The 24,881-nt window shown below is 54.1% G+C and overlaps 1 protein-coding gene across 27 annotated transcripts in view; it reads right to left on the bottom strand.

Annotated features, from left to right (window-relative positions):
• The window catches only part of NCOR2 (nuclear receptor corepressor 2), a 235,426-nt gene that overhangs the window by 189,888 nt on the left and 20,657 nt on the right, over positions 1-24,881 (bottom strand). For 2 of the 27 annotated variants that reach the window (XM_060401094.1, XM_042234521.2), the window contains exons 1-2: positions 13,466-17,082; positions 11,117-11,163 (exon numbers count right to left, since the gene is read on the bottom strand). The exons of 23 other annotated variants lie outside the window; for them this stretch is intronic. The gene's annotated coding sequence lies outside the window, so the exon portion shown is untranslated. Of the gene's footprint in view, positions 1-11,116; positions 11,164-13,465; positions 17,083-24,881 lie in introns of those variants that run through there. 2 more of the 27 variants (XM_060401093.1, XM_042234520.1) reach the window with 1 other exon arrangement.

The raw sequence follows: 24,881 nt of genomic DNA, 5'->3' as shown, positions 1-24,881 counted from the left end.
CCACCGGCAACAGCTGGGAACTGGCCTCGGGCAGGGCTAATTGCTACACGTCAAAGTGCAGAGCCATCGTGCAGCCAAGAGCACAGAGCAACTGGCAAGGATCGCTGGGGGAGGGGGACCCACACCCAGGAGCAGAGGATGAAGGTGTCCAGGAAAGCTCTTGGCCACTACCAGCCCCAGATGGCCAGGGCTCAACCCAGGAAGGACAAATTATACCAGCCCAGGGACACACACCCTCCCAACATGGGGCACTGGGAAGAACAGGCTTCCCACATGTTCCCTGATGCCTCACAACAACCCAAAAGGATATTGTCATTCTCGTTTTACAGATGGGAAAACCAAGGGACAGAGAGGTGAAGTGACTTGTCCGAGGGCATACAGCTAGGAGTGGCAAAGTGAGTATTTGAATGCCCCGGTCACTAACCACTGGGCTAGATCGTCTCTCAGACCAGGTTGAACTCCTCTGGAGAGTGCTGGGATAAATTCTGCAGCCTCAGGCCTCCACTTGTGGAGATGGCATTTCTGGAGGCCTAAAACGTGACTTCCCAAGTCTTAGGACCTTCTGTGACATTCCATGGACCAGTCTGCCTAGATCATGGAGGGCAAAATATTTTGAAACGAAAGTCACAGCTAAGCACAGAGGCCACAGAAGGATGACGGGCAGCTGTGGCCAACAGGGAAGCTCTTTCTGGCATATACAATGTTTTGTTTTGTTTTTAAATTAGGGCATTGCTTATAAAATCCAGATTTCCAGCTTCTCTAGGAAAAAAATCAGAATATCCAGCAGGTTGGTTAGCCACAATCCCCACCCCTCCCATTTGCCTCATTCCTTTCCTTGACTGCATCTGAGTTGGGGACACTCCTTCCCCTTACCTTGGCCACCTCCACCCAACAGTAAAAGTAGCTGAACCAACACTGAAGGCCTCATTCAGTAAGGAAATGGCAAAGAGCAAGGGGGCCTGTTCTTGGGGCTTCAGGCGACTCTTCCTCCTCCTGGTTTGCTGTGCTGGAGGCATGAACTTGCCTGAGAACAAAGCCCACACAGAAGGAAGCAGAACTGACACAAAGCCAGCTCTCCAAGGTGTGGTTTGAGCCCCTGGATCTAGCCATGCCTGAACTTGCCCTACCCTGGACACTCTGCCATTAGGAGCGCCCATCGACTCCTCCTTGTGGCCTAAACCAGCCTAAATGTGTCTCTACCACGACTCAGCAGTCCTAACGAATCACCCTCATGTCTCGCCTCCATTGACACTTGTCCAGAGAAGCCTGTCCTGACCCGGAGACAAATTCGAAACTTGTTACGCTCCAGTAATGGTCTGAACTCTGTCCGTGTGACCCTTGATGTCACTTGTTTAACTGACCTTTCCCTCTGGACACTAAACTCCTCAAAGGCACGAATGATGCCTGACTTTTTCCATCATTCTGACTCTGGAACATTCCATGTGCCCAGTAAATGTAAATTAACCAGCTAGCAAAAGAACAAAAGAAGGAAACCAAGGCCATGAATCTCTGCCTTAAAAGTGAGGGCCTAACCCCTGAGGCCTACTGAACGGCCTCAGATCCTGAGAACTAACCTGGTGCCTCTGACTCTGTTTCAGCCAGGTAGGCCTCCTCAGCATTCCTGGGGCATCATGACCCCAGGGCCTTTGCATAAGCTGGTCTCCCTACCCAGCTGGCTCATCCCTCTTCCTTGCACAGGTCTGGTTCCTTCTCTTGGTCCAGGTTCCAGTTTGACTGTCACCTCCGTGGAGACTACCTGTGATTCCTTGACCTAAGACAAGTAGCCCCCCACCCTCACCGCACCCCACCCCAAAGCTGAATTGCTCCACCCTGTTATTCCACAGCCAGCATTTCCCTGCTTTCTAAGAGCATGTGTGTTTACTACACTGTCCATCCCCCCATCAGCCCATAGGATCCACAAGGCAAGGGCCTGGCGTCTTGTTGGCTGAGTATGACAACCCACCCCCTCTCCCAGGAGGCCATGGGGACACCAGGCTGGCTGCAAGGAGGCAGGAAGCAGACCCCCTCATGTCCTGACCAGTCCTGCCCAGCCCAGAGCAGCTGCTGCATGCCTGAGGGCCCTACGTTACACATGGAGCCTGGCCCACCGCCGGTGCAGCTCTGCCAAGAGACTCAGTCTGGCTCCAGACTCAGGGAGGGCTGCAGGTGGTGCCTGCACAGTCCCCACAATTAACAGCAGGTGCCATGGAGTCAAGCTTCCTGGGTTCAAATCCCAGCTCTGCCAGCTGCCAGCTGTGTGACCTCAGGCACATCACTTAACCTCTCTGTGCCTGCAGCATCCTTCCACGTAAAACAGGGCTGGTAATATTAGCCCTTACCTTATACAGCAGCCTTGGGGAGAACATGAGTGGGTGTATATGACATGATTTAGAACACAGCCTGGCATAAAATATATAGGCAAGAATCATTAGAAACTCTAGGGTTCATAATAATGATAACAGCAAACTCACACAGCACCAAGGCAAGCAAAAAAAAATCAGGAAGTGTTAGCTTGAGTAATAAATGTAGCATTTTCTCTATGCCTGTTTGAGGTACTTTACACATGAGTTCCTCCAAAGTATGTTTCTTATTCAACAAAGGTATGTTTGTTCTTCATTCAACGGGCTTGTTCCAGCTCTTCCAGGCAGCCTCCCCAGATTGCTCCAACCCTCAGGAACAACATGGACACACACAATTCCTCACGTGCGTCTGTCCTCAATTCCCCCTTCCATCCCAGGCTACAGAGAGGGACAGGAGAGCCCCCAAACCCCGCCAGACTAAAGTCAGCACATGCATGCTGCATACTAGCCAAAGCTGCAGCTCCTGCTGGACTCTCAGAAATGCAGGCCCCATCAGGCACCCCAGAAAGGGAAGGGTGCTCCTTCCCTGCAGTCTGCAAAGGGGCAATTCCTGGTGGAGGCCTGGGTGTCCCAAGAGCTCAGGGCCCACTGCCCCTGACAGGGTCAGATGTCCAAGACATAGGGCACACCGTGAAAGAACAGGCAGTGACTTTGGTTGGGGGGTCTGGGGTCTCCAGAGACAGCAAGTGAGAACAACAATGCCCCACAGCCACTTCCATCCTTTCTGTCCCCCACATGAGGTGGGCACAGCTGATCTCCTGGCTCCCAAGCACAGCAAGGGACCTGGTGAAGCCAGCCTTTGGGGTGCATGGCCCCTCCACTTCTCAAACAGGAGAGGCACCCCCCCTTCATGCCAGGGACCTGACGTGGCCCCAAACCAGATGGTAAAAGCTGGTTAGAATGCCAGCTCCAGTACCTCACTCAAGGTCCTCTGCCTCACTAAGCCTCAGTTTCCTCATCTGGAAAATGGGCTGGGTCTAGTGATCATTGGCACAGTACCTACCATAGGCAGGACCAGGAGTGCCCAAAGAGCCAGCAAACCAAAGACACAAAAAGAAAGATCTAGAAAGAAGTCATTTTAATTTCTGCAAACGGGCTTGCTTTCTCATTACATGAAACATAATTTTACGTGTCATGTTTCAGAATGGTTTCTGTTTGGATTTACAGCAATTGTGGAAGGCATGACCTGATCTTTCCAGCACTTAAACCTCTTGAGGCCTTGAGGCCCCCTAAATTAGCATCTCCCTCTGAGGGCACATGTCTAGCAGAGACAGCTCTCCAGATGTGTGTGTCCCACACAAGATGACCTAGAGGCGAAGACAGGAGACCCAGAAGGATGCAGGTTCTAGGGAAGACAGTCTGGGTTCAAATCTCACTGGTTGTGTGACCTCAGGCAGGTCACTTAACCTCTCTATTCCTCAATTTCTTCATCAGCAGAGTAGAGATGACAACAATCTCTACTTCACAGGCAGGGCTGGAAAATTAAATAAATTATAATAGGTAAAGTACAGCATGATTACTACGATAAACCCTGTTCTTGTTATTGCTGTCATTTGCTGCAATTTCAAAAGGTTTAGAAACCTGACTGCAGGAAAAAGACAAGTACACCTGGATCCGTGGGATCTGGGGGGCCCTACCACCACCTAGGCTCATCAGGAGCCCCCAAAAGCAGGGCCTCCCTCCTCCCACCAGCTGAGGGCAGGGAATCCTATCAGATGGAAGGAGACACATGTCAGAGCCGAAGATTAAAAACAAGTACAATTATCGGGCAGGCATCCATCCATAATTATGAATCTGATGTAATTAGGCACCCCACTAATTTCATTACTTATTTATTTACGGGATTGCTTATTTAATTTACAGGCCTCCTTCCCCGAAAAGTCATCTTAGCTCACACTCCTTGGACAAGGAAGGAGGGGACGCTCTACTCTGTCTCCCCTCCCCCCATTCCTGGGCTTCCTCACCCCAAAATAGCTCCCCAGAAGGTCTCTGTGACTGAAACACAGAGTTGGCATTCACTCAACAGTGCTGTGACCTGAAAGGCAGAAGGTACAGAATGCCCTTTATACCTTCATCTCCTCGGGCAGAGGAAACCCAGGGGGAAAGAAGGGTGATTCTAGGCATCCCCGCCCAGCCACTGATTTCTGAGGTGACCCTCTGGACCAGCAAGCACATTGGTAAAACAATGGGGCTGGTACTTCCCAGCTTGGAGATGGAGAAACAGCACTCCACTCTCACCGAATGACCTTCCATAAGTCACCTGACCCCTCAGAGGCTCAGTTTCCTCATCTGTCAAATGGGAGTATTTAGGACAACACCCACAGCCAGCTGCTTCTAGTCAGTGCTACCCTGTGGCCTCAGCCAATGCAATAAGGCACGAAAAAGCAAAGTGGCTTAAAGACTTTCTAGCTTCATTCATTAATAGCCAAGAACTGGATACAACCTAAAGGTCTATCAACTCATGAGTGAATAAACAAATGGAATCATATAAGCACACGATGACAAATGAATCTCAAAAACTTTACACAGTGAAAGAGGCCAAACACCAAAAAGTACACACTCTTTTAAGATAATTTTAGTGCAAAAACCTAGACGAGTCTATAACCTTATGCCAGCAGGTCAGTCGGTGCTGGGAGATGGAGATTTTTGGGGGGTGATAGAAACCCTCCTGATGGTGGTAGTCATATGAATGTTTACATTCTGCCAAAACTCATGGAACTGAACTCTTAAAATGGGTGTATCTTTTTACAGGTTAATTCCATCTCAATAAGGCTGGTTTTCATTTTAACTGTAACAGAAAAATATATACATAAATTAACACCACTAACTCCAATCCCCATGCTCAAGGACTATATTCTCATTTCCAGCTCAGGTCTGCTGGTTCCTTTACTGTCCCTCAAGTTTCCCCAAAGGCCCTGATTTATCAGCCCTGGACAAGGCAGATCAGGGTTGAATCCCAGATTTATCCCTTCCTTCCTGAGTCATTTAGGCAAAATCACTTTTGCCTCTCTATCTGACAGGTTCCCCATCTACCGAAGCAAGGTTATAAATAGCATGATCGTTGGAGAGTTATTGTGGAGTAAAATGCACCAAGGTGAAGTACTTCTGCAGGCCCGCATACAGCAGGGGCCTCGTTACTGCTACTGCAAAATGATGAACAAGCAAGGACCCGGCCCATTGTGGACAGGGCTGGCCAGGATTCTTGTCCCCTAGACACGCACAAGCCCCTAACTGCCAGACAAGACTCCAGGTCCAGGTAGCTGCCCCCACCACTGAAGGCTTCAGACTGCCAAGCTTCCAGCATTTAATGGATGTCTGCTATCCAGGACAGGACAAGTCTCCTTGACTCCACCCAACTCAATCCTCCCAGGAGAGCGGACACAAAAGGATGAAGGCCAGGTGGGGAGGAGCTCGCCCTGAGAGCGGTGTGGTACACCCTGAGAGGTCATCTGGGGACAGGAGCTAGCTGGTGGAGAGGACCTCCCGGTAGAGAAGGATGCCTTGGCAGTCAGGCCATCATGAATATACTAACTGGGGCAGGACAGGGTGACCCCAGAGCCTACTCATTTATGTAGGAAAAAGGATGATGGGAAAAGGACGAAGGGGAGGGGGCTTCGGGAACTGAGGTGCAGATGCTGTGCCGGCCTCCCGTGTGCCTGTCTGAGGGCGGGCTCCGGCTGCCCTGTGAGTGATGGAGCGGGCAGGCAGCGCCTGGGAGCCCGGGCGGGAGGGGCGTCCCCCGGGCCCGATTAGAGGGCCAGCCGCAGGCAGACACGCTCAACTGTCAGCCTCGTCCTCCCAGCCGCCATCAGAGGCACCATTAATTGCTGTCATTTGAGGGTAGCCTGTGGAGAGAAGGAGGGGGGCTGTGGGAAGGGGAGGGGAAGGAAAAGGGAGGAGGAGCAGGGAGCAATGCGGGATGGACAGAGGAGGGGAAGGGGAAGGAAGGCGGGGGAAGGACAGCTGGCTAGGGCTGAGCACCCTGAACTGGAAGGAGAGAGAACCACCTATGCATTTTCCTCCTCCACCCAACGGAGGGACCAGGGCCCCCCCAGCTAGGGACATGCCCATCAACCCACTGCCCAGGTGGGGCAAACAGAGTCCAGACAGTTGTGATTCTGCCTGTCCCAGTGCCTTGAATCTCCCCCAACCCCCACCACATACAATTGGCCACTTGTCTGCCTGGGAGTTGGTTGGTCCTGATCTTCCCCAGGAGACTCAGAAAGCTCCCCTCCCACCCATCTTCAGCATCCAGCCACACTTGACTCCTCACCCTTCATGTATACACTACCAGGCACCACACTGGGAGAGACTCAAGGCCCAGCCAAACCCCACTTTCCCACCTATACCCCCACCCTCAAGCAGTTCCCTACCCCAGGGTCAAAACCTGTACCTAGCTTAGGGGTCCAAATGCCACCTCCTCTAACACATCACCTCTAGTGCCTCAGTTTCCTCATCTGTTGAATGGGCATAAGGACAACAAAGTGTTGAAGCAGAGTGCAGCTGCTGTTTCATGATCATTCAGGACTTCCATCCCCCTTGACCCACACACAGCTTCCCTTCTGCCTCTGATTGTGGTTTTTTCCTCAGAAATACCTGTTTCCCTGAACCTGACTCCAGCCCACCAGAACCCCCACCCCAGCCCACCAGAACCCCTATCCCAGCCCCCAGTGGTGGGGTGAAGAGGGTCTCAGAAGGCCCCTGAGCTGCCAACTGGGAGCTCCTGGGCATGGGAGGGGAGCCCAGAGCATCCACCCAGCCTCCATGCCCCCTGGGGCCCTCCCTCCCAGCTGCCCCACCTGTCCCCAGACAGGACTCATCTCTGGGCTGAGGAGCCACTTGGGTCCTGCCAGGGGGGCTCCTGGGAGAACTGGCTTCCTCGGCAGGGGGAGGGACCTCCTCTCTCCCTCCCTGCTGTCTGCCTCCCGCCTCCCTTACACGTGATGGATCGCCCCAGAGGAGGAAGCTAAGTGCTTGCACACAAAAAGCCCTTTTATCGTTCTCGGGTGGGCCACTGGCGTGACAAGCAGATAACTCAGCCACAGGAGGAAGGCTCTCCATTAGGCCTTGGATGGGGATTGATGGAGGACCGAGAGGCAGAGGAGGAGAGGAGGGAAAAACACCCCAGGCAAGGCCACCTGCCTTCCAACTTCAAAGGCATCAAGAAGGCCAGGTAGAAAGCCTGGCTGGGCTGATCACCTCTGTGGGAACCACCACCAGAGTCGCCCATGCTCCCCGTTTCCAAGATGAAACCTACTCCTGCTGTGGGACCAAAGGCCTGGCTCAGGAAGCAGACAACCTCCAAGGCTGTCCTTCCCTCCTGTCTACTGGAGAGCCCCAAAGGCTCAGGAACAAAGGAGTGAGGCCTGACTCAAGAAAACCCCAACCAGGTGACTCATTACAGACTCCTGCAAACCAGGAGGTCCATTCCATATAGCCTCAGGGCCTTTGCACAGGCGGTTCCCTCTGCCTGGGTCACCTTTCCTCTAGAGACCTGTACCCTTCCTCTAAAGACTGCAGGTCTTCAAATGCCACCTTCTCAGGGAGGCCACTCTGACCCTCCTCATTTGAAACTGCAACCCCCAGACCACTTGCGCACTCCCCAGACACCCTTCCTGTTGGTTCTTCACCCTAGTCCTTCACCACTGAAGGACACACAATGTATCTGACTTGTGAACTGTCTGTCTCGCCTAAGGAGGACAAGATGCTTGTCTGTCTTACTCCCAGCTCTAACTCCAGCCCCAGAACAGAGCCTGGCACACAGTAGGTGCTTTAGAAAGAATCGTTCGATGAATGAATGTATTCAGAAGAAGAATAAAATCTCCCAGTAGCAGCCAGGAAGTGCCCAGCAGTGCCCTCAGCAACCCTTGGAGGATACCCATTTGTCAGATGAGGAAACCAAGGCACAAAAGTGTCTCAGCTTCCTGGGACTTGCACCCGGGTCTGCAGGAGGCTTCCCAGGTAGCACTAGTGCTAAAGAATCTGCCCTGCCAATGCAGGAGATCCCTGGCTCAAGAGGATCCCCTGGAGGAGGGCATGGCAACCCACTCCAGTATTCTTGTCTGGAAAATCCCATGGACCGAGGAGCCTGGCAGGCTACAGTCCAGGGGGTTGCAAAGAGTTGGACATGACTTAGCATGCATGCACTGCAGGAGGTCCACCCACTGCAAAACCACCCCAGAGACTCAGGATGCCAGTCCAGGGCTGGATATCACAGACGAGACAACCAAAACTCACCCTCAATCTGCCTCTCAGTGTTTTAGCCTGAAAGAGACCTTTTCCCTTCTCTCGGCCTCAGTCTGCTCCTCTGCAGAATGGGGCTACATAAGTGACCACACCCCCACTGTCCCTCCCAGAACACTGCCCCAGTCCCAACTGCACCAGCGTGGCCCTGATGGGGGAACAGCAGTGACTGGTACTCAGCAGCCCGAGGAGAAGGTAACAGATCTTGACCCCGCCATGAACACCGAGGGCCAGAGTGGAGGCTCTTCAGACCCTCCTCCAACCCTCCCTGGAGCCAGGCCTGGCTGACAACCCTCTCCAGTCCTGGAAGAACAGCTTCATCACTAAGAGGTAAAGAAAGATGCTGGAGGGACTTTCCTGGTGGGCCAGCAGTTAAGACTCCGCACTTCCAACGCAGGGGTGCGAGTTCAGTCTGCAGTCAAGGAACTAAGATCCCACATCCTGAGCATTTGGCCAAGAAAATATATATTAAAAAAAAGAAAAATGCTGGGGGTGCTAAGTGAGTGCTTCCTGCCTGCTGAGAACTGGTGCCTGGGATAGCCCATGCCCTATGTCCCAAGCCCCAGTGGCTGAACACCAATCCAAACCAGTGGCACAGAGCTGGGAAGGGGCCAAGCTGACATCTGCAAAGGCCCAGTGCCTACTCCCCAGCACCCACACCCACTGACCAGCCCATCCTCACTGGCACGGACTGGGTGGGCACCCCATGTACCCTCCAGGATGTGTCTCTGCTTCTTCCCCCAAATTCCTGACTCTCGGGAAGAGTGGGGGGTTGGGGAAGGAGAGGGAGTGGCATTTCCTCATCACACCCATAGGGGTCTCTGGGGGACATGACTGCCTCTCCCAGGCTAGGGACAGTTGGCAGCCCCCTGTCCTGGGAGCCAAGGGCAACACACAGGAGACCTGCAGATTCAGCCCCCTCCTCTGCTAGGGCACCTGACTGCTTCAACAAAAATACAAAGCACCAAGATCTTAGCAACGATCTGCTCATCACCATTTCTATGGGGGCATTTGATTCCATCCCCATTCTACAGATGCAGAAACTGAAGTATGAGGTGGCAAGGGGACTTGCCCAAAGTCACAGAGACGGTAAGTGACAGAGGGCAATATGCACTCAGGCAGTCAGGCTCTGGGGTCCCTGCTCAGGACCACTTGCCTCCCCTGGTTGAAAAAAAAAAAAAACATAAAATAAAAGATGCCTCCCTCTCTGGCTAGCCAGGCCAGGACCTGAATCCTCTCCTTCAAGCCTATGCTTGGATTTCCCTGGTGGTCCAGTGGTTAGGACTTTGGTGCTTTTCACTGCCGGGGGCCTGGGTTCAATCCCTGGTCAGGGAACTAAGATCCAACAAATTGCACTGCACAGCCAAAGAAAAAACAATCCTGTGCCCAGCCCACTGACCCACCTCTGGTCTGCCTTCTCTTTCCCCTGACACCCCAAACTTTGCCAGTGCTCCCTATGGCCTCCCTCCAGTCACTCTGGGGGAGAAGCTCTCTGCGGAGACTCCTGCCTTCAGAGGTACCAGGTGGGTGGTGGAGACAGAGAGGGCAATGGGCACAGACATGCCCAACATGGGCCTCAGTCTGCCCAGTGAAATGGCTGTGAAATGGGTGCATTGAGGAAGAATCCACCGGGTTCCCTGGGAGGGTCAAAGAATTAGTCTCAGCCAGCTCTCTGCTTTCAGCTGAGCCATGGAACAGGTGATCTATGCATGCTTCCCTTTCCTCATTTGTTAAAATGAGGATAACAGTCCGTTTTGCAGCATCACCATGAGGGTGACAAAATGGGGTCACACGAAAAGCCCTAAATGGTGATGGACTTTTGAGCACCTCCTCTGGGCCAGACGCTGTCCCACAGCACCCCACTGAATCACTGCAGCGACCCTGCGGGGTTTACGGAAGGGGAGATGGAGGTGAGTGACCTGCCCTGGGCGCTCAGCATGAAAGGGGCCGCGACTGGGACCCAGGTCTCCCACTGGGCACAGTGACCACAGTGGCACACCGGTGTCCAGCCCCGCACCCTCCTCCAACATCCAACGTCCCAATTCAAGGGCCCGCACACTGGCCCTGCCCTCTCTGAGTCTGTACACAGGCCCCGCCCCCTCTGAGCCTGCACATTGGCCCCGCCCTCTCTGAGTCTGCACACAGGCCCCGCCCCCTCCGAGACTGCAGCCCACCATCAGGGCACAGAAGCCATGTGCCCGTGAACCCCAGAGATGAAGAAAATGCATAGTCCCACAGCTGCACTATCGGGGCAGCTCCTTCTCCCAGGCCCTGTCTGAACAGCAGTGCATCCGGTTAGAAAATATTCCATCCTGGAGGACCCCACAGCCTTCACAGTGGGCAATGGTGCTGCCCATTCCACACCCCATGAAGCCACACGGAGCGCCACCCCCTCAACCCCACCACATCCACCCACCAGTAGAATATGGCAACCCAGCAACTTTCGACCCACCACCCCGAGGAGGTCCCAGCAATACGCTGGAGACAGCAAGTGGGGACAAACAGGAACCTACCAGAAAAAGCCTCCAGCAACTCCAATTCCTCAGAGACTCCCGGGGACCTGCAGGGGAACATGTGGGTCTTGTTAGCAAGGATCCCAGCCTCCACACATGGCCCAGGGCATGACCACATCAAAGTGCAGGTAGATGGCAAGGCCCTAGCCTGGGCCTGGGGCCAAGTATTTCTCCATGACAACCCTATGAGGCGGTACTGCTAGCTCATTTGACAGAGAGGGAAACTGAGGTTCAGAGAATCATAGTCTCAAGTCCCAGGATCCACAACTAGGAAGCCATGGAGCTGGGATTCTAATCCAAACTATGTGGTTACAAAGGCAGCCCACACTGCAGCAGTCCCCCCCAGGGACCCTGGGCCTGTGTTGGGGGTCCAACAGTGTTGGACCAACAGTGGTAGATTACAGTGTTGCCATGAACATCCCCCATTAACCTCCCAAGGGACCCCATAAAAAGCCAGTAAGTGACACCTGGGCCTACTACTCTCATTCAAGAATTCCTGAGTCACCCTTCAAAGTCAAAGCCAGCACAATAAAAACAAGAGTCCAGGATATTAAAAGCACACGCACAAATAAATAAGAACCAGTCGACCCAATAGAAAAATGGGCAAAAAGACTTGATAGCACTCTGCAAAAGTGGATATAAAAATGGCCAATGAGCACACGAAAAGATGCTCAATATCATTAGTCAGAAGGAAAGTGCAAACTAAAAACAAGAGACCAGGGACTTCCCTGGTGGTCCAATGGCTAAGACTCCCCACGCCCAATGCAGGGGGCCCAGGGTTCAACCCCTGGTTGGGGAACTAGGCCCCACATGCCAAAACTAAAAGATCCCGTTTGCTGCAACTAAGACCTGGCACAGCCAGGTCTTAAAATATTTAAAAATATTTTAAAAAATAAGAACAAGAGATACCCTACACATCCATCTGGATGGCCAAAATAAGACAGACAATACCATGTGTTGACAAGAATGCAAATCAACTGGAATTCTCAGACATTGCTAGTGGAATGCAAAATGGTGCAACTACTTAGGAAAACAGTTTGGCAGTTTCTTACGAAGTTAAACATACATTTGGGTGACCGTATGACCCAGCAATTTCACTCCTGGGTATTTACCCAAGAAAAATGAAAGCATATGCTCAACACACAGAGTTGTACCAATACGTGAATGTTCATAAGAGCTTTATTCACCATCACAAAAAAAAACAAACTATAAACAATATATCCATCCATAGACAAAGGGATAAACAAACAGCAGTACATCTATACCATGGACTACTACTCTACAATAAATTCGAACAAACTACAAACACACAACCACGTGGAAGAATGTCAGATACTAAGCTCGCATTAGGATTCCATTTATAGGATTCTGGGAAAGGCAAGACTCCACTTTCACAAGAGATCTGCAGAGGCAGTCACCCTAGAACAAAAAAAAATGTTTCCCACAAAAATTAGAACACTGATCACCTATCTCCTTAACAATTATTCATTAATCTGCACCCAACGTGTTTATGCTTTCTTTACTGTGTTAGCCTCTGCACACACACAAAAAGAACAAGTAAACAAACAGTGGGCTTCCCTGGCGTCTCAGATGGTAAAGAATCTTGCCACCAAGGCAGGAGACCCATGTTCGATCCCTGGGTCAGGAAGATCCCCTGGAGAAGGGAATGGCAACCGATTCATTATTCTAGCTTGGAGAATTCCATGGACAGAGGAGTCTGACGGGCTACAGTCCATGGGGTCGCAAAGAGTCAGAACGACTGAGTAGGCAACACACTTCAAACAAACAATAACGGGCAGACCACTGGACGAGATCAAAAACCTGGCTCTGGTCCCAGTTCTTCTGCTAACGGCTGTGACCTTGGGCAAGCCCTCCGTTTTCTCTGACCTCAGTTTTCCCATCCAGAAGACAGGCCCAATCCCCAAGGCCATCTCCAAAACCCGTCCATTCACAAATATCTCTGCCTTGGCTGCGCCTTCAGGGAACCTCCTCTGCATCAGAGGCGAGTGGAGCTGAGGCTACCAGCGCTCATGAGACCACTGCATGTGGGGCTCAGGCTCCAGAACCAAGCTCTGGGTTCAAATCTGGGCTCTGCCCCTCCTAGCTGTGTGCACCCTGGGACAAGTAGCTTCAACTCTCTGAGCCTCAATTTCTTCCTCTCTAAAATGGGGACGAGGGAATTTAATTCCCTGGCGGTCCAGTGGTCAGAACTCTGAACTTTCACTGCCGGGGCCCAGGTCTGATCGCTGATCGAGGAACTGAGATCCTGCTAACCATGCAGTGCAGCCAAAACAAATTCTTTTTTAATTAAAAAATAAAGTGGGTAAGACGAAAGATAAAAGCACTGACCTTACAGGGACACCGTGGAGATGAAGTGCTTGAAGAGCCAACGTAGGCTCAGTTCCTGCTGGACATTACGTTACCCCGATGCAGGGGCTGGCAGCTAAGCTCCAAGACCCAGAAGTCCTAAAAGGGGCCGCAGCCGCCAGTGGCTCAAGGGGGAGGATCCTGCCCCTTCTCTCCTATTCTTTTAAGTTTTTTTTTTTTTTCACTACGATGCCTCCAGGCTAGGTACTTGTCCTGGGCAGCTGCAGAGACAAGGCCCAGCAGGAAGGCTGAAGTAGGGAGACCAGGTGTGTCTCCACAGCCGTCCCAGCCTGGGGCTCCCGGGAGCCTCCATGGCCAGTCCCCTGCAGCAGGACCTATGAAGGGCTCAGGCAGGGTCAGGTAGGTGAGCGCTCTCCCCAGGCACCACCTTGGAAGGGCAGCTTGGAGATCAGGTCCCACCTGCTTCCCACCTTCTCCCAGCCCCAGCTAGTCCCCAAATGTAATCCTCTGATGGTGTGGGGTCAAGACTGGCCTGGGCCAGCCCCAGGGTCACAAGCCTTAGGAGGACAGATAGAGTTCTTCCAGCAATGCTGGCAGCATGCAGGTCCAGAGAGCAGTTCCCAGCCTGAAGAATCTGGGGACTTTCCAGGAGAAGCCATGCCGAGCCCCAAGAAGGAAGGTGTGCTTGGCTCAAATTGGGGTGGGTTGGCAACATGAGAAGATGAGGGGCACAGGCAGAGAACAGCTGGTCCCAGCGCAGAAATCGGAACAGAGTGTGTGTGAATGCTGAAGAGACAGAGCTGATCACACTGGGCCCTGCGGATTGGGGGCTTTATTCCCCGGGGCAGGGAGACCCTTCGGAGGGTTCTGCTTGCAGAAAGGGACCGGTCCCACTGGAATTTGGAGAGTGCATTTTTCGGGCTCTGGAGCGGAGGATGGGTGGAGATGGAAGTGGGACAAATGGACAGGACGGAGAACATTTTGCAAGTGGCGTCCACACGGACGAGGGATGGAAGAGGAGCCCTGGTGGCCGTGCTGGGCTCCCGCAGCCGCCCGGCCTGGAGACGGCTCTGGGTTGGAGAGGGCAGGAGAGCCACATACACTTTCTGTAGCCCTTCTGGGTTCCAGCTGCTTCCCCATTACCCCATATAATTCCCACAACCATCCTGGGAGATGGGGGTGGCCTCTGTTTTCAGCCCAGGAAGCTGATGCTGAGGGTGGGGGTAACTCACCCAAGGTCATCCCACTAGGAAGGGAAGGAGCCAGGATTCCAGTCCAGATCTGAGCTCTTTAGGCCACGGGAGCCAGGTCACTGGGTGGGGGATGGACAGAGGGGTGTGCAGTGCAGTAAGACCTCCCTTGGGTGTGAACAGGAGGAGTAGGACGGGGGAAATGGCCGCTCCGGCCCCCAGGTTGACCCCAAGCTGCAGGACCTTCCCACCAGAGCCACACCACACCCACTGGGACCTCCCTGGGCCTGGAAAGGTCCCCCTGCCCTGGGCCTCCTAGGAGGCGGGCAGCTCTGACCCCTGTGCAAGGGAGTCCAGTCAGGGAGCAGACCCCCTCATTCAAGGTCTGAGCCACACCTGTGCTCGCACACTCAGCTGTTCGTGCCCAACTTCAGTCACACACACACACACACACACACACACACACACACACACACACACACACACACACAGGTATTCACGGGTTCATGCACACATGCTAGGTTGCCTCAGCCGTGTCAGACTCTGTGCAACCCTATGGGCTGTAGCCGGCCAGGCTCCTCTGTCCATAGGATTCTCCAGGCAAGAATACTGGAGTGGGTTGTCATGCCCTCCCCCAGGGAATCTTCCCCACCCAGGGATCAAACCTGCTTCTCTTATGTCTTCTGCATTGGCAGGGGGGTTCTTACCACTAGCACCGCCTGGGAATTCCCAAGGCACAACCAAAACTTTAAAAGGAAAAAAAAAAAAAGAAAAGAGCAAGATGACATCAAAAAGCAGTGACTGAAGTAACAGACATAAACCAGGGTAAGTGAAAGTCGCTCAGTTATGTCCAACTCTTTGCGACCCCATCGACTATACAGTCCATGGAATTCTCAGGCCAAAACACTAGTGTGTAGCCTTTCCCTTCTCCAGGGGATCTTCCCAATCCAGGGAACGAACCAGGGTCTCCTGCATTGCAGGCGAATTCTCTACCAGCTGAGCCACAAGTAAAGCCCAAATCAGGGTAAGCCTGCAGTAAATGACAGGAGTGATGGCAGGTGAGGACGAAAATGCGAAGACAGCGAGGGTGTCCCAGGAGGCGAGGGTATTATCACTATTTCCAGGGTGAGGCCACAGGAGGGGAGTAGCACATTCTGAACGGTCACATCACCAAGTAGAACGGTGTGAGGCAGGGCCAGGGAAACACCTCCAGGTCAATCCCTGAGGGCTCCATGGAAGCGGTGTCCTCTTCCCCATGCCCAGCGTCTCCCTGCACAGGCGTCTCTCCTAAAGTCAGAAGAACCTCAGGGCTCCGGCCTCAATACCAGTTAAGTGCTCGGTAGCTAAGCCTCAGTACCTCCAGGCTGTTCTCCCCAGGCCACCCAGGGGCAAGGCCCTGACTCTGCGGGCCCCCGGAGGCCCTGGTAACACCTGGCCTTTGCCTCCACCTGTCCCTTGGGCAAGTTGCTAAAAGCGATTGCCCAAGCCAGGGCTCAAAACAAATCCTCTCTCCCAGCCCTGCCTCCTCCGGGCCTCCAGCCATGCGGGCTGCACCCACGGCAGGGCCCCCCGGGGCCACACTTTCCGGAAGTTGAGGGAGCCCTTGCAATGCCTGCAGCCGACAGGCAAGCAGCGACAGGAGGAGTTAAGGCTCCGGTCCCGGTCGGCCACCACCGCACTGGACACCCAAGGCACTTTATTCCCTGTGCCTCGGTCTCCCCCTCTCCCCGTGTGTAAACTGAGGGGTGGTAACAGTCCCCTCAGAGGGTTACTGCGATGATTAAGTGACTCAGTACAGCTCAGCCTCTTGGAACGGGGCCCGGCACAGTGTAGACCTCAACAAGCCCTTTCGTTAAATTTATTTGGCTGCACCGGGTCTTAGTTGTGGCATGTGGGTGGGATCTAGTTCCCCAACCACGGATCAAACCCACGTCCCCTGCACTGGAAGGCAGATTCTTAACCACTGGACCAGCAGGGAAGTCCCTCAGGTGGGTTATTTATTATCCCCATTTTACAGATGAGCAACCTGAGACTTGGGGAGATTGAGTCATTTGCCCCAGGCTCATATGGCTGGTGAGAGAAGTCAGAACAGGTGCCCAGGTGGCCTTAATTGCACACACGGGGCTGAGCGCTGTTACTGTTACTGGTACTCTCCTCTGTGTTCTCAGACCCTCAGTCTAAGGGCAGCAGTAACCTGACCCGATCCTCCGGAGCTGCTGCTGCCCATCTCCCTGATGGACAGACTGAGGCTCCAAAAAGGGATTGCACAGCCAGGCTGCCATTCACCTCAGTGGTCCGCCCACTGGGCGGGTCCTCCACGATTCTCCCCTAGTCAGTGCAGAGGCCAGAAGCCAGTGCCCAACCAGAAGCAGGAGCCACAACTAACCACTGTAGTCCCGCCCAGTCTTCACCTCCTCCCAGGGCAGGTTCCCCGCCCAGGCTCTGCCCCTCCAGCCCAGGACCCTCAGTACCGCCCCTCAGAGAGGAGATGCTCCATCCATAGTCCCTGTCATTTCATCTCAACATCCTCAGTGGGCACAGGTCAAGTTCAATCACTCGGCCAATGAGCTTAGGGGCTGGGACAAGGTCCCCAGCCAGGACCCTCGGGGCCTGAACTAGGTCCCTCTCCGAGTCAGCCTTGGAGAAAAGATGCTCCTTCACCAGCTGCTGCTGCTGCTGCTGCTGCTGCTGCTGCTGCTGCTGCTGCTGCTGCTGCTGCTGCTGCTCCTGTCACTTCAGTCGTGTCCGACCCTGTGCAACCCCATAGATGGAAGCCTACCAGGCTCCCCCCGTCCCTGGCAGCCCCTGCCTTCCCACCTCAAACTCCTTCAGTAGCACAGGTCATGTTCCACAAAAATCACCCAGGGCCTAGGGACCACTGCAATGCCTGCTACTTTGAGGAAAGGGAAGTGGCCCCCACATGAGCCTCCGCATGGCAGTGTGAACTTGCTAGGCCAAGATGAGCCAGTCACAAAACATGCCCTACGGAGGCCCTAAACAGGACCCTGCAGATCCCGACATTGCCCCCAAGGGGCAGGCATAACTTCTGGAAGCTGTCCCTGCAGGCTGAATGTGGGGACTTCAGGTGCAGTGTGACCCAGGCACTCAGGGCGGGAGCACGCCAGGGCCCTGAGGCATTAGAGGGTGGCAGGGGGTTAGGGGGGTACCTAACACCCCTCCCAGAACTTCCTGGGCCTGCCGGGCACATCACTTCACACTAGATGAACAGGGAAGTCTCCCCTGTCCCCTGGGGCCAGGTGTCGCCCTTCCCTGTCACTGCGGTAGTAAGCAGGCCAGACAGCCAGAGCGAGAGGGAGGCAGCTCCTTCCATTTAGAAGCCACTGGGGTATTTTATTTTCCTTCTCAAGTGACAGCTGAGGCTGGCGCTCCTTGAAACTGCAGAGAAGCAGTCACCAAGAGTTCACCTAGGTCTCCGATTCCCTACCACACCACGGCAGTCAGCGACAGCCGAGGGGCAGGGGGTGGGGCTGTGGGGCAGCCAAGTCAAGACCACGGCCAGCAGGGATGTTGAGTGGACAGGACCTGGGGGAGGACAAAGTGGGGAGGAGGGGCTGTGGCCCAACAGAACAGGATGCATGGCCCCGCCCAAAGGGGACACAGACCACCTAACCATGGGGGGCACCGCCCCACTCCACGGGGCTCGAGGGCCATCCAAGGGAGGCACACAGTCAGGAGAAGGAGGAGGAGTAGCCCTGAGCCCTGCCCATGAGTGCCCCAGCCTCCAAATCACCCACCTGGGCTCCCTAGAGGCCTGCACTTATGGCAGGTGAAACAAGCACAGCAGGTCACCACAGCAGTAATAACAGTCCCCTCCTGTAAGTGCGCTCACAGTATGCCAGGTTCTGGGCCATCTATCCTGACCCCATTTCACAGATGGGTAACCTGAGACCCAAAATAGTTCAGCCATCCGCCCGAGCTGGCACAGCCAGTGAGGGGCAGAGAGATGGGCACCCAGGGGACTGCCCTTGGCCACCCCGTCCTCCACCCCCTCCACCCTCAACTTGACCTCGGAATACACTTTTCAGAAACCTCGCCCATCTTCTCACTACAGGGTGTGGGGCCATCAGTGGAGACAGCAGCCAACAGGAGCAATTAGACGCCAGGAAGGAGCCAGGATATCGACCCATTTCTGGAAGGAAGGGGGGATGGGAGGGGGCTCGGGCCACACCCAGTGTTGGCAGCCTGGCTCCCAGCCAAGTCCAGGTCAAGGCAAGGCAGGCAGCACAGACCAGGCCGGGGTGGGGGCCGGGGGGGGGGCCGGGGTGGGGGCCGGGGTGGGGCGGGGTGGGCGGCTTTGCTTCAAGGCCTGCGGAGACCCAAGAGATGCCCTCTGTCTGTTCATCACCAGCACCACCAGTGGCAGACACCTGGAACCCACCGTGGCTTTCTCTGAGTGGGCACCATGCTAAGCCCTCTAGCTTACTAACTGGTTTAATTCTTACAAGATCGTACGCACGAGTTACCATGACTCTCCCCCACTTTACAGATGGAAGCAATGAGGCAGAGAGGCAAGAAAGTGTACCCAGGGTTCCCACAGCTAAGATTTGCATCTGGGTGTCCACTTTAACCACACATCACCTCTGCATGGGAGTCCCCTGAGGGATGGGAGATAAGAGAGAGGGCTTTCTGGGAATGGGGCACTGGGGACTGCGTGGGGTGGAAACTTGGAAGTCCCTAAGAGGCCCCATCCTGGACTCTCTGTAAAGATAATTCAGTTTCTACCCTGTAGGAACACAGGGCAAGTGCCCTAAAGTGCAAGCTGCAGGGTTCCCTGGGGAAGAGGCTGCCTGATGGTCAGCCAGAAGGGAAAACCACTTCAGCGTTCCCAGGCCTGGCCCCCAAACCCCGGGCTTCCCTGCCCTGGAGCAGGGTCTGGGCCATTAGTGGCTGCAGGGCAGGTGGGGAGGTGGGGGGTCTGGGGGCTTGAGGGTAGCAGGTTGGGAGAGCAGGGGGATCATGGAACCATGGATGGATCACCAGAAGCAATTAATTGTCTGGGTCAAGAGATGGTGAAAGAGATTTGTCACCCAGGGGGCCCAGGGAATATTCCTAAGAGTCCAGTGACCCTGGGGGGCAGGGAGGAGTGGTCCCCACTGACCAGGTACAGGGAGAAAGATCAGGACCTCTGGAGCTCTCCATTCCCCCTCCATTCCCCCTCCCCCACCCCCATCCCCTCTACACACAGCACATGGCACATGGCACACTGGCAAAAGCTCGTGTCTCCACGGGTAACCCCTCCCCTCCCCAACACCAGCCTCTGACCCACCCCAGTGTCCACGACCTGCACACCAGGGAGACCAGCCCATCCTGCACAGAAGGGGATGGAGATGGCTGGCAAGCGAGTCCACACACAGAGTCCTGGCAGCCCAGGATCTGGCCAGAGACCCAGACCCAATCCCAGCCGCACCAAATTCGAGCTAGGTGACCAGGCCTGTCGCTTAAACCTCTGAGACTGTTTCCTGTGCTTTTACAGGAGGAAGGAGATAAGCAGGGGAACTAAAGCCAGGCTGGCTCAGGCACAAATGCCAGCTCTACCATGTTGTTAAGCCTGAGGCCATCACTTGGCTTCTCTGAGCCTTGGTTTCCCCATCTGTAAAATGAGGGGGGGGCGGTGGTGATGCCAAGGGTTACTTTGAGTGGAAATACACAGCCAGCACACAGCAGGGGCTCAGGGCAAACTCACCATCAGGGTTCACCAGCCCACCCCAGGGACCCAGGCTCAGCCACCCCAGGACCTAGGACACCCAGGCTCAGGCCCCCAGCCTGGTCATGATGACAATACCTGGAACACAGACCCCCCCCAACCCAGCCTCTGCAGCAGGACCCAGTGGAGATGTAGGCTGCCGTGGCCTGTTATAGAGAACAGAATGCCCTGGACACACACAGCCCTCCACCCAGACCCTCCGAGGACAGATGTGGAGCGGGTATGGGGTATGGGCCTCCCCCGCGTTGAGTGCCCCCAAGGAGCTCCCAGCTTTCAGCCCTTCAGGTCCACACCAAAACCCTCCACGCACACCCTGGGTACGTGCAGCCCCTGGGATCCACTGTTTGATGCCAGTAAACACCCCAAACACCTCCCTCACTGCCCCCACTACACAGATGGGAAAACTGAGGCCCGAGCACCCAGCAAAGGGCAGCCTCAAAACCGGATCTCTGTGATGTCCCGCAGGTGCTCAGAAGCCCAGGTTGCTGGGGCAGGGCGGCGGGGGCCAACACTGAGTCAGAGTGAGAAACTCGACGGAAACTGAAAACAGCCCTGGAGGCCCCACGAACTCCCCAGAGTGAGTCGCGCTGATTCACAGCCGGGCTCTGTGTTGGAAAGTTCCTGCTTCTGTGGTGGAGTGGGGGTAGGGAGTAGGGCACAGCACAGCCACGGGGCAAGCAGTGAACTGCCCCAGGGCCTTTATATCACATCCAGCCCTGCCCCCGACCCGGGGCCCCATCAGGGAAGTGCCCGCAGGGATGTTCCTGGCTGGAGGGCAGGCAGGCAAGAAAGACCACAGATTGCAGCTGTGGTGACCTGAGGATCTGGCCTGAGACCTAGCTTCAAATCCAGGTTCCCCTGCTTTCCAGTTGGGTGACCGTGGGTGTGTTGCTCAACATCTCTGAGCCAGTTCCTCACCAGTGAAATGGAAATTCTCATCTCACAGGACTCAGAGACTCAGTGAAAGTATGCATACAGACTGCTGAGCATACAGTAAGAGCCCAATAAAGACGTATCTTTTTCAGTTCCCAAATGGGTTTTTTTATTGAGGTGAGATTCATATAACATAAAAGTAACCATTATAAAGTGAAAAATTCAGTGGCCTTGATTACATTCACAGTGCTGTGAAGTCACCAACTCTAGTTCCAAGCATTTCCAACACCCAAAAGAGAAAAGAAAACCCCTACTCACTGAGCAGTTTGCCTCCACGCCCCCTCCCTCCCCCCAGCCCCTGGCAACAACTCATCTGCTCTTGGTCTCTACGGATTAACTATTCTGGACATTTCATAGCAATGGGACCACACCACGTGCAGCCCTTTGCGTCTGGCTCTTTTCACTCAGCCTCACGTTTTCAAGGTTCATCCACACTACAACATGGATCAGCACCCATTCCTTTTTTATGGCTGAATAGTATTCCATTGTAGGGATGGACCAACTATTTATTTTTTTGTTTTTTGGGGTTTTTTATATAAATTTATTTATTTTAATTGGAGGTTAATTACTTTACAATATTGTATTGGTGTGGCCATACATCAACATGAATCCGCCACAGGTATACACGTGTTCCCCATCCTGAACCCCCCTCCCTATTTATTTTTTAAATAAGAAGAATAAATGTGTCCTGAATAATACAGAAAAGCAATCTGACAATATATATAAAAACACACAGACGTGAACTACTTTAAAACTTGCAATGTTATAAAATAACCATAATGACTGTAGTGATATAGTTTGGAATCTGGCCAGAAGGAAGAACCAGTTGGGTGGAGAGAGGGGACCATAGTAGCCCCAGAGCTAACAGTTCCTCCCTCAGGGCCTTTCCTGCTCAAGCATCAGGCCTCCCATATCCAGGCTGTGTTGTGCTGTGTGACCCTGGGTCAACTCCTTACCCTCTCTGGGCCGCCACTTCCCCATCTGTAAACAAGGGTACTGGAAAGGACACTCTCAAGAGGGATTTCCCACCAGAAAGGTGAGAGAGAGTGTGGCAGCCAGACTGTGGAATCCATCAGGCAGGGGGCATGGCACCCAGGGAACTGCCAGGCTTCCCGGTGCTGGCGACAGCTAGGACAAGCAACTGTGGGAGGTTCAGAGTCCCTATAGAACCAGGGGAGCGGGGGATGGGGGAGAGGACATACTCTGGGCCACAGAAATACAGACACGGCACGAAAAGGGAACCGAGGTGCTCCTGCCTCCCCTGCCCAGGGCGGAACCAAGATGTGAGTTTCTAAGGCCTGACGCCACGTCCTCACACTTGAGACATTTGGTTCTTATCGACAACCCACTCCAGTATTTTTGCCTGGAGAATCCCAGGTCCATGGGGTCACAAAGAGTCGGACATGACTGAAGTGACTTAGCACGAACGCTTGTGCACTATAGGATGTTCACAGCATCTCTGGCCTCGACCCACTATACCTGCTGCACCTCCCCCGGGTTGGGACAAATGAAATGTCTTCAGACACTGACAAATAATCCTGGGGGCAATGTCACCCCGATGATCCCATCCCTACCGTGGTCCCTGCTAAGAGCCTCTATTCCTGGACAGGAAATAGCAGTGAGTGGTATCCACCCCTCCCCTGGGCTGGCCCTCTGGTCTGGTCAGTTCCAGACAGGGTAGAACCCCCTGAAGGGACAAGGACCCTGTGTCCAGGACCCATCCTCCTTCTTCTCCAGGTCAGGCCAGATCTGGTCTCCCTGCTAAGAAACACACAAGCCATCCACACTGACAGCCAATGGATTCCTTGGCAGAAAGCCCCTGTCATGTCCTGACACCGTTCCAGGCACTGGGGGCTCAGCTGTGGATGAGACAGAAGCAGCCCCTGCTTTCTTGGAAGTGACCTTCTGATGTGGGAAGGCCAACAACACACCAAGGAATGGAATCAACTGAAAAACTTCATTGATCAACAACTACAGTCCTGAGAGAAGGGCTGGGATAGTGGCTTGGAGTGGGGGGCGGTGCTTGACTGGGCAGCCAGGAGGACTTCCTGAGGGTGACACGTGACCTGAGACCTGATGACAGTCACCATGCTGATCACAGGGAACAGCATTCCTGGTGGGGGAACAGCAAGTAGAGAGGCTGAGTACAGAGACCAGGGTGGGGGAGGTATGTGGCTGGAGACCCATCAATACAGGGGGGAGAGGGGCAGCTCCCCAGCATGCTCAAAGCCTCTAGTTTTATTCTCAGAGGAGGAGGAAAAGTAGGGAAGAATGTGAGACCAGAAGCTGAAGATTCTCATTCTCCTTTGGAGAGCATGAAGAAAATGGTAGGAACAAGAATAGATGGATTCCAAAGCCAGGAGAAGGCTGGATGGGTGCCCAGGTCAGACAGTGGAGCAGGGAGGGGGACCACAGTACCTGGCCTACTGTTATGAAAGCAGAGAGGGTCTCAACCACAGTGGTCCCATACCCCTCCACTAAGAGCATATTGTTATTTTTGTGTTGTTAGGGGGTCTCCTAGGCAGGGTCCCCACCCTGGAACATCTCAGAAACAGACAGGGATGTTTTTGGCTGTCCTGTGACTGGCACTCAGCCAGTGGGACAGTCCCACGCCGCGAAAGGCACCCTCCCCACACAATTTTCAAATAACCTGGCCGTTAAAAAAAAAAAAAAAAAAAAAAACCTGCCAGAACTGATCCAAACACTAGCCTTTTCTTGAACATCACTTTCATGTGTTTCCAGAACCGAAACGCCTCTGATCTCACTTGCCTCGAATCGACACTTACTCACGCTGAGTAGGAGCCAGCAGCAACTTCCTCCCATTTCCTTTTATACTACAATGGGGCATACACTGATTGTTTTTGTTCTGGTTAATTCTGTACAAAGTCAAGACTATATTCAGGAGGAATCTCAGTGCCAAGGAGTAAAGGGGATTTTCCAAGATTATGCTGTAAATATCCTCAGAGGTTGTCAGGATGCTGTGTGGCTCTAGGTAAGTCAGCCCACCTTTCTGAGCCTCAGCCATTTGCCTGAAACACAGGGAAAGTGATGATGTGATCCTCGCTAGCTCACGACATGGAGAGGACCCAACGAATGAACGCGGCGAGTGCCTGCTGCTACTCGACACAGAAGAAGCACACGGCCCGGGTTCACCACGTGCACTGGAGGCGGATGGGGCAAAAGCCCCCCAGCACAGGCCCCGGGTGGGCAGGGGGTGGAGGAGAAAATCCCGTACTCCCCGAATGGGCCAGGTGGCGCCTCGCCAGCCCGGCTTTCATCTCCAGGAGATAAGCCGCCTGCTCAAGTTCACGTTCAAGATCAAATGAACCCACTTAATCGCCTTAGGGATCTCCACTGAGCCGGCTCCTCAGGGACTCGGGGAGGAGGGCAGCTGAGTACCCTCCAGCAAAGACCCCCACTCGCACAGCCAGGCACAGAGAGAACACTGTTGCAACCGGCCCACACCTCACTCACACCCCCAACCCCACCCCCACAATGCCTACTGCAGCGATCCCCAAAGGCAGATGTGTGCACGCTGGCCTTGTGAGTCTGTGCACACATCATCTGCTCACCATCACAAAGCACCTTG

The sequence above is a fragment of the Ovis aries genome, chromosome 17 (genome assembly GCF_016772045.2).
Source record: "Ovis aries strain OAR_USU_Benz2616 breed Rambouillet chromosome 17, ARS-UI_Ramb_v3.0, whole genome shotgun sequence".
In the NCBI taxonomy this organism is placed as follows: domain Eukaryota; kingdom Metazoa; phylum Chordata; class Mammalia; order Artiodactyla; family Bovidae; genus Ovis; species Ovis aries.
Note: the sequence above shows the minus strand (reverse complement) of the source record. Positions and strands in the feature narration are given on the sequence as shown.